The 9850-nt window shown below is 37.8% G+C and overlaps 1 long non-coding RNA gene across 1 annotated transcript; it reads right to left on the bottom strand.

The window, feature by feature from the left end:
* Window positions 1-309: 309 nt before the first annotated feature.
* On the bottom strand, window positions 310-9621 carry LOC147800063 (uncharacterized). Its single transcript, XR_015424428.1, has 3 exons — window positions 9300-9621; window positions 8817-8913; window positions 310-1259 (listed from the first exon to the last, which is right to left on the bottom strand). It is a non-coding gene; the product is annotated as an uncharacterized LOC147800063 (long non-coding RNA).
* Window positions 9622-9850: the final 229 nt, after the last annotated feature.

The following is a 9850-nucleotide window of genomic DNA, read 5'->3' as shown; positions in this document are numbered from 1 at the left end:
GCTATGGGAAAAGAAATCCTACCCTTTCAAAAAACAAACTGTTTTTGCAGCAAAAATGTGAAATGGACAGCAGGCAACATCACTCACACCAAACACCAAACAACAAACGTCTTTTTATTGTCACACTTGATACAGATCTACACTAGCACATCACACAACTGTAGTAATACTTTGCTCAACTGGTCATCTATTCAACTTCGTATTTCTTTTTATTTAAATAACTTACAAATTACTTCAATCAGCGGTAAAATACCATTTTTGGCAAGGTGTAAGTTGACTGGTCATACAGTCATTTTTAGATGAAGGAGAGCTATGAACTTCTAAACTTGCTATCACATTCTTAGACTGTTATCTTGCCAAAGTGAGAATGTGGTAGGTTAATACCTCTCTTTGTTTTGCCTTAAACCATTTTTAGCAAATGCGATGAAGTCCAGTTGTAGAACCAAATAATGTCAAATTACATTTAAACACAATATGTCAATGTCATCACTGATTTACAAAAGTTGGAAATCAAATGTGCATGTATGTTTACATGTGCGTGATGTGCTAGTGTAGATCAAAAAAATGAATACTGTTTATACAAAGTATAAATTTAATTAAAGTAACTTAAAAACTAATGAACCAGGCACATGTCCTTTCTTTCAATGTGTCTTTTCTAAACTCAGTAATTCAAATACAGTGTATCTCGTTGGGTCCAAAAGGTAAAAGAGACCACCATCTCTTAGGTAAAAATCAACCAAGAGTGAATGCTCCTGAGTTTATCCATGTGCACTCTTCAACTCAACAATTCAATCATTTTTACTTTATTTCAATCATGAAGTAACATGTGCCTGGTTTCATTTTGTTGCATCAAAAAGTACAGCAAATCCATGGCATCATCATTTGCTTTAGTCTTTACTGAACTGTAATGTACTAGTAGTATTGATAGTTCCACAAATCTTTGGCCATTTCAATTCTCGATGTATCCTGAAACAGAAGAACCTGTTGACTGGTGACAAGTAATAAATGGAGACTTTCTACCAGACAACCATTTTTCTACCATCATTCTCAAGAGATGCGTTTGTCAAACATAAATGCATGCATGGTGTCATTTCAATGCCATGGATTTGCAGTTTTCTTAGATGTTTGCAGCCAGTCTTAAAGATGAGAGTTCCAAAGGGTTGACATCAACTTGAGGCATCAGTGATGGGGTTGTCATCAGAAGCCCACGCTGTCAGAAGATTGCCGAGGTGCTGTCAGTTGCCATTGTGACAAGTTAGCTTGAGGGGGGGAAAAAGAACGGAAACATATCAGGAAGAGTACATTACATTTGCTTCTTGGCAGGGTACAGGATTTTGTCAGGAGAGTTGAGTTGAGAAATGACTTGATTGGCCAGGCAGATCTAGCATTCTGGTATGGGGAGGAGCCCAATGTGGATGTAACCTCCCTTCTAATAACTGACAGACAGTATCCTTTCAAGCAGTGAAGAGGAAACAACTGTTCAAGCATTGCATGACAATTATCTCTAAGTATTCATTACCGACACGTACACCCTTGAAAGTTTGGCCATTTCTGCAAGCAGGGCCAAATTCATCAATATCGGAGATACATTTTTCCTCGCTGGTTTTTACATGACTTCTGCCATATGTTTTTTGCATTATTTGATATGAAGGTTTCACCGTGTTTTTGCTGCCGTATACTAGTTATCCTGTACCCTGCCTTCCAGATTTATCGCTTTGATACAATGTATAATGTACGACATCCTTCCTTAAAGATGCTGATATTCCCGATTTATCGCTTTGATACAATGTATAATGTACGATATCCTTCCTTAAAGATGCTGATAAAAGGAAACTTTAAGAATGACCATAAAACTGTTTCAGTCAACACAGGAGTAGTTTGATCCAGTTGGGGTAATGGATTTCCACTCAAACTTTTACAGCAGGACAATATTTACCAGTGGGAAGTTAACCGAAAATGTTCTGCAGTGTTTGACAGAGTAAAGATTAGGAAATGAGCAGATATGAGGATACGCTGTATGCCTGAGGCAGATATACTGCATGTGGATAGATCCACAGATGAGAAAAGTGAAGATTGCAGTAGGAGCTTTGAGGATAAAGGAGAAATTCAGCCCCATCACCAGCTTTGGGCAATCAAGAAGGCCCAAGTACCAGCTGGGGGCACACCATTAAGAACAATAAAGGTTTTAGCCAATTGGGGGTCTAGTTAAAGGGGGGGGGACTCTAGGGCCCCTTTAGCCAATGGTGTAGAGAAATGGCTGATTCTTTTTACAAGGAAATGTTATCCCTTTGAGGCGATATATCGCATGTCCATTCAGATGTTCATGGAGTGGAATACACAAGAAAAATTTCTAGTGAAATGCATTTTCTCTGTGTGGGTACCATGTGACTTGTAAAATCCAATCAGAGTCTTTCTTTTCCACCAATGAGGTGGTAATTATTCAATGAGCAATAAGTGTGCATGTACAGTTAATGTGCTCACAAAGGGTTGGTTCACTGTCAGCAAACTACAACTTGCAGTGTGTGCAATTATTATTCCCCACTGGTCCTTTGCAATTTGTCTGCTCCTAAGATTCCTTCCAGAAAATCATACATGTAAGACGGTGAGTGACGTAAATGAGTAACTCAAACTTGAAGCACTGATCTGGAAATGAGTTGCTGTAGTTGCTATACGTTACTTGTTTCTCTGGTATGCATTAAAGTCCAAGCTGGCAAGAACAATTCAATAAGAACTTGCATGAAGAAGTTCCATTATTTCAGCAAGTTGAGAGTATGACAGACTTTCTCCTACTGCCATGTGTACATAGATTTCTTTATCAAGTGATACCGTATGTTGAACAAGTATGTCGTGTTACTTTGTTCAGTCAAACCTACAATTAGAAATTACATGTCACAAACAAATTGTTAACGTTTGTGCTTAAGTTGATCAAAACCTGATTTTTCCCCTTTTTCTCATGTTTTCAATGCTGTCTGCACCGACAGACAGGCTAAAAGTTCTTTGTTTATTTGTTCTCTACGAGGGCAATCCCCCTCAAAAAATAAAAACAAAAAAGTGCATCTTCTTTGAAAATTATGCAAGATGGAACTGATGAGACAACAAACTGTAAATGAATTGTCTTCAAAACAATGTTCCTTTCACTGTAACAAGATATTCCACAGCATTTTTAGGAATTATCAAAGATGAATTTATGTCAGAATCAGAGAAAAAGTGCTATGCATTTTGCAGTTTTTATATGCCAAGTTCCATCTGATGTTGCAAGAATATGCCACAAAGTACCAGTCACAAGGAAACAACTGTATTTCATGAATATAAGATTTCAATCCCCTTCTATTTTACACTGATTGTTCATTAACAATGTTCTGTTTTGCTTGAATTTAAAGTACCAAATCATACATTATATAAAAACCAATGAAATGCAGCCACCAAATATACTAAATGTAGTGAGACACACATACATGTACACTGTATCTGCCAGTCAGGTCTGGTTCCCAACTGACACCCTGATGTGAGGCCATTCCAGAGATCCAGTACATTCTATGTAAGTGTGTAGAGCTTTCAATATTTGTCACTTCTTACACGGCTGAGTTTCTTTTGGGCAAAAAATCTTTTCCTGCAAGCCTTTGAAAAGGAAACCATGTCATGTTGTTTAGTCACCACAGCCATCTCCTTTATGATGAGGTTCTGCAATTCTCCATTTCCCCATCAGGCAATGTGTCATCATACTGATGAACTCTTACAAGTTTCCACTTGCCACTGGATGGAGAGGCTCATAGTCTCGTTTCTCAGCTACTGGGTGGAGAGACATTGTGATGAATTTTCCTTTTCCACTGTGTCAAGGCAAACCTTGCTTACAACCGTTGCATGTTGCTGTTTGGTGCTGAATGAAGAGACATGTGATCAACTGTTACAAGTCTCCATCTGCCACTTGGTGGAGTGACAGTGAGAAGTTTTCCTAGGACCCCAGATGCTACTTGGTGGAAAGGCATTGAGGAATTGTCCTAGGTCTCCATCTGTTACTTGGAGAGACACTGAGGAATTATCCTAGGTCTGCATCTGCTAATTGGTGGAGAGGCATTGAGGAATTGTCCTAGGTCTCCATCTGCTACTTGGAGAGACACTGAGGAATTGTCCTAGGTCTGCATCTGCTACTTGGAGAGACACTGAGGAATTATCCTAGGTCTGCATCTGCTAATTGGTGGAGAGACATCATGGTGATGAACTGTCAAACGTTAGCTGCTGATGAAGGTGGCATAATAAGGAAATGTGACAGTTACATTGCTACTCGCTGGAGATACAGGTATGTGAAGTGTGCAGCTCTTTATAGATGGAGAGGCATCACTGGGTTGAACTATCATAGTTTTCCATGTGCTACATGTAGAGGGTGGTGATACGGTGATGCACGGTGATGAACCATCAAGGTCTCTACTCCTGACTGAAGAGAGACACAGATGCCCAAATCTTCAATATGCAAAAAGTAACACTGAAGGTGGCGATGGTGAGAGTCCGCATTCAGGCTTCATTCTATGACCCTCGTCACAAAAACTTAAGTCCTCCAGACTAACTCCTCATCACTGATGTACTTGAACACCTCGGCAGTGGCATGGAATTGGGTACATCTGTGGTTAGCTCCTCTCACGTAATGTCATAAGGACCTGGGCCTAGCCATTTGGAGCTGGAGAAGCAACCCAGGTACATGTGAAACAATTCTCTGCCAGGTTTGTTCAAATCTGGCTTTAATATTTTTGAACTTGTTATAGACAGTCACAATCTTGTAAGGGAGCTGGTCTCTCCATTACTGAAGTCTGTGTGGAAACTGCTCTCAGCTTCACTGTAGTGGGCCATCATCACTTGCCATAATCACACTACCTGACAGAATCAGACTTTGAAATATGGTTTCCTTTGCTAGGCTTACAGGTGTTACATATAGAGAGATTTATAAAATGTCATTACTATGAGGGATTATAACCAATTTCCTGTAAAGGAAGGTGAAAGCATCTTGACTTCTCTTCCAACTACAGCAAGAAACGTAAAAAAATGGAAAACTACAATCAACCATTTTGTAAATCTTACGCAAGTGTTTGAAAACACATCAAATAAGCATGCATAATAAAACAATGAAAAATGAAGTAAATGAAATGTAAATGGCTATGCAACAATTTTCTTACTTCAACCCCTGAAAATGCACCCGAGTTTCATTTAATTTTCATTTTTTTGTTCTGCTATTTTTAATCCGTACTTTAGGGCCTCTTTGGTTGCATGCTAATGTAAATTTCCATGGTCATTACCAAAACTGTGATATCATTCCATGTACTGAACCTTACACTGCTGGAATTTTGCATCGTAAATTGGTTTCTTTGGCAATTGTTGTATCAGTGCATGGCAACAAGCCAGTCAACAACCTTTTCTCAGAAATGTTTTGGTAAGAGAAAATTAAGGGTGCCAAATTTGAACATGAAGGCCTGCAAAAGTGTCTTCTTTGATTTACATTAAGGCAACAGCACCCACACTTGTACAGAACAGCTTGGACAATTTTTGTGTGTTGAATAACCTGCACCTTTCAGCAACACTTGACTCTAAAAATGTTTCAATTTGATGAAGATGAAGAAGAGTATTCATGAGTGAGCCAAGTCATTCTAACAAAATTCATTGCATGCAAGGTCATGATTTTAAAAAATCACATCATGTGTACCATTGCAGATAGTGTTTTTTCCAGCAAACTAAAAACACAGTTTTAATTAAGCTCTTTGTCAGGAAACTAAATAGTTTTCAGACAAAGTAAAATGCTGAAATAGGTCGCCACAAAATTGGAGGGTTCATGTTGCTCATTCAAATAAAACAATAAATATTACGTGTATAGTATCTTGCTGAAAACATTAACCATAACAGTCCTGAAACCTCCAATTCAGTATTGGAGGCTTAAGGACTATTTGGGTTAAATGTTTAAAACAAGTACTATCGGTAAAGCATGAAGAAAACTAAGCCAGAGATTGTTGGCAAAATGTTAAATTCTGAATCAGTTTTTGGTCATGAGTTTGTTCTTGTAAAAAAGATTCTAGAACACTGAGGACAATGGGTGTGTACAAAAGGAGTATTTTCACTGCCATTTTTGGACACTGCAATTCCAAAATGTGTACCTGAATGTGGTACACCTTGAAATACATCAGTTAACTCCTATTCCATCACAGAGCATTTGTGGTATTCAAATAATTATTGATTATAGCCATCAATCTCATTGCCCTCAAGAATTCACTTCAAATAGCAGGAGTCTGATTTTGCAATAACTTCCTCAATCCCCCCCAAAAAAGAACTGACAATGGAATGTTCCCAGTCAGCATTTGTGTTTAAATATTTATCCAAATTTTCATGTCCTCCAGTCTCCAGCTATTTGAAATGAATTCTCCGCATGATTTATCTATTCCAATGTTGATACATGTACACAGCACGTGACATTTTTCAATGAAACCTGGACAGTAAAATTCATGCACATTCATAATGACATTGAAAAGTTTTTGAAAATAGGCAGTATACATGTATGTTGTTTGAAGTGACATACATGTACATGTATATGTCCGTGTCTAATAAACATCAGTAGCTTTATTGACCCCAATCCATAACATTATCATTATAACATTATTATTATTCATTTTCGATGAATTGAACATTTAAAATAGCGATTTTTCATTCTCCAAAGCCTTCTAGGATTTTGTGAAATAGACACTCTAATCTGTCCAAGTTTTGTGGAAAAATGTTACATAATTTCAAAAGAATGACTGAACAAAGAAACATTTACTTAGTGAGATACTCTACACGCAAGAAAAAGACCTCCAGAAAAAAGGGGAAAAGATACCTTGAAATGTTTGCTATTTTTTTCATCTGAAAACACTTTCCTTATAATGATATGAATAGAAACCTGCAATAGTCACATGGCAATAAGTGAAATCTCAGGATTAATTACATGTAAGTATGGTCAGTGTTCATCACGTGAAACCATGCACGGTTTGAATAGAAAATTAGCAAGGAAATATGACAATGTAAACACAATGAAGCACAGCTTGGAAAAGTAGCATACACGTAATTCAAGATGTTGATTCTTCTGCCAATTTTTATGCTTCACTTCTCAGACCATAACAGAGAAACAGGCTTCTCACTTCTCAGACCATAACAGAGAAACAGGCTTCTCACTTCTCAGACCATAACAGAGAAACAGGCTTCTCACTTCTCAGACCATAACAGAGAAACAGGCTTTATATCACGCATTGGCATGGCCACTACATGTATTATACATGTATGATTTCATCACTCACGTTCTAACAACTCAGTTTTTGAGCAACATTTTCAGAATATTCAAAGATGACAGTGAAAGTATTTTTCATGCAATGCCAACTGATGTTCAGCAAATTAGCCTTCAACATGACTATGGACTCATTCCCTAAATTAAATTTGCCATCTATTTGATCCAGCTTGTTTGGTTTGAAATAAAAATTGCTAGACAACTCTGGTGTGAGCACATAAATGTACAAAACGTTTCACTTTCTAGAAAGTCAGCGATTCAAAAGCAGCCACTTTTTATAGTTCTCTACCATGAATTATAAAACAAGGGGCTATAATGAAATTAGAATAAAAAGATTTGAAAGAGAAAAGCATAAGATTTGATTCAGGTATTTTAGGAAGAGAAGGAAGTGAAGAAAGTGACTATCCCTAGCTGCCAAACACCAGGAAAGCACTGCAATTTTCTCATTGCTACAAGGATTCCTAATATTACTTCACACAATCTTAACTCTTTTCATTGTGAGAAGTATTATGCCTCTGGCATTATTGACAGGCACTTTTTACGGTTTGTTTTATTCAGTCTTGCTAAAGCATTAAACATAGTGCTCGATAGTTTGAAAACGGTGTGTGGTGGTACCGGTAGAGCCAAAGTTATCCAAACATTTCTCTCATTTCGAGAGTAACAGCCCCAGCTGGATCTCATTCTACCTAATTGTACTATACATGTACAACATATTGTACACAATTTGTACCTCCAAGTGCTGTAAGGAAACCAATTTCCAGTTTAGACAAGATTTTACCTGCTGCAATTTCTATTGATTCTTCAATCCTCAAAAGGCAACTGTTCTACATGTTTTTGCCTATCAGTGGTTTTATTACTATACCGTCATTTTGGATCATTTGACAGTTAAAGATGACAAGTTCATGCCATTTCAGAGTCAAGAGCCAAAACAAATCCCTTCTGTAAAATTACAAATTCCTATTTCTATTTAATTCTCAGTCAACATGGCCAAAGAAATTAAAAGCCTGCTCTATTTTTTCTATTCCTTAGTTACCTTTGGTATCCTGTTTATTGCCAATATCCACGCTCCTCCTACAGTGTACAGAGGTCTTATAAACAATTTGAAATCTGTAAAGATGAGTGTACCCAGCTCCATCCAAACTGAACATGCTGAACTGATGACTGTGAAGGACTACTCTATTAGTTTGGGCCTCCAACTAAATGTAACAAGCATTGCATAAATGCTACAGAAGTCAGGGGGCCCATCGTTTTGGTGCATTGATCCAAGTAAAACCAAGTATGAACAATCTTTTGACAATTTCAGTCAAATGCAATTCTTGAAGTATCTGCTAAGGTTCAGGTTTTTCAAATTGATAAGATGTTAGATTTGATTTCCATGCTGTATTCATCTGAATGAGTTATCCACTTGCTGCCAATTATTTTTCCACATGACAGTACATGGAAGTTTTGGCCAAAATGTCCATAGATGTCAGCATGCTCTGTTCAGTTTTGATTGAATGAGGTTACACTAGTGGAAAGAACTCACCCAATGACGCCCTATTCAGACTATATGGGAATGCAGCAGGTCTCAGGTTATCTGATGTTGCTTTGTATGGCAGCAGTGTTCAAGCATGTATCACCACCTGTGAAGAGAATACAATCAGTATCTAAGGACGAACAAACCTTTGAAAACGTCTTTCTATTGTTTTTTGCTTCCTTGCTGGTCCATTGCCAAATCTGTGGGAAACCATGATTTTTTACAAGTCTTCTCTAACAAAAACTTTAAAAATTTAAGGCTCCCATTTTTTCATCTTTGTAAACCATGCCTTTGTTGTGACTGACAGCCACTCTTACAAGCTGAAATTACAAAATGAGGTGTTGAGGCACCTTATATCAAAAGCCCTTTAGATTCTACCTTAGAATTAATGGTGATAGTGAGCCTCATTGAGAGTTTTCACAAAATCTGAAGAGCTCCCCACTCTCCCCATTCTGTAGATTCTAGCATAGAGTTTGAAGGAAGAACACTAACCTTAAGGGGACTTTGATAGCAGCTCTGTGTCAACCTTCACTAAAGCGACCTGCCTGTCAGCCAGATTGTCAAAATCTGAATGTTGAAGAAAGTGACAATAACATCTCTCTGGAAAGATACCAAAATCAAGGGAGACCGAGGAAGAGCTTCACTTCTAAAATGCACTGCAAAAACAGGGCTGCTATGTTAGCATAACTGTGTACATGTACCAAAAAGACAAGTCATTCATGCTGTACATGGCCTGTGTACAGCATGCTTTACACTGCACAGCACAGTGCCACTGACTATGCATTCCAGCCTATTGTTCTGATTTCCACACCCTGCAATGCCCTCACAAAAGAAAAAGCCCTCTGCCTGAGAACCAAAACCAATCACAAAGCAGGAGTCTTTCATGGAGCAATCAGGGTTTTCCCTGCCCTGAATTTACAGCAAGAATTTGAAATTTAAAACTAATAAAGCAGGAATATTCTCCATGTTTTAATGTAAAAAGTTGCTTTCAGGATGTTAAAATCTTGATTGGTTTTTCTAAATAAAGTTCCCCCCTCTCCTGC

This window comes from Acanthaster planci, linkage group LG02, assembly GCF_054643075.1.
Source record: "Acanthaster planci isolate LZ-2023a linkage group LG02, COTS_SCS, whole genome shotgun sequence".
Classification (NCBI taxonomy): Eukaryota; Metazoa; Echinodermata; class Asteroidea; order Valvatida; family Acanthasteridae; genus Acanthaster; species Acanthaster planci.
The sequence above is the reverse complement of the archived record's forward strand: the minus strand, read 5'-3'. Positions and strand labels throughout refer to the sequence as shown.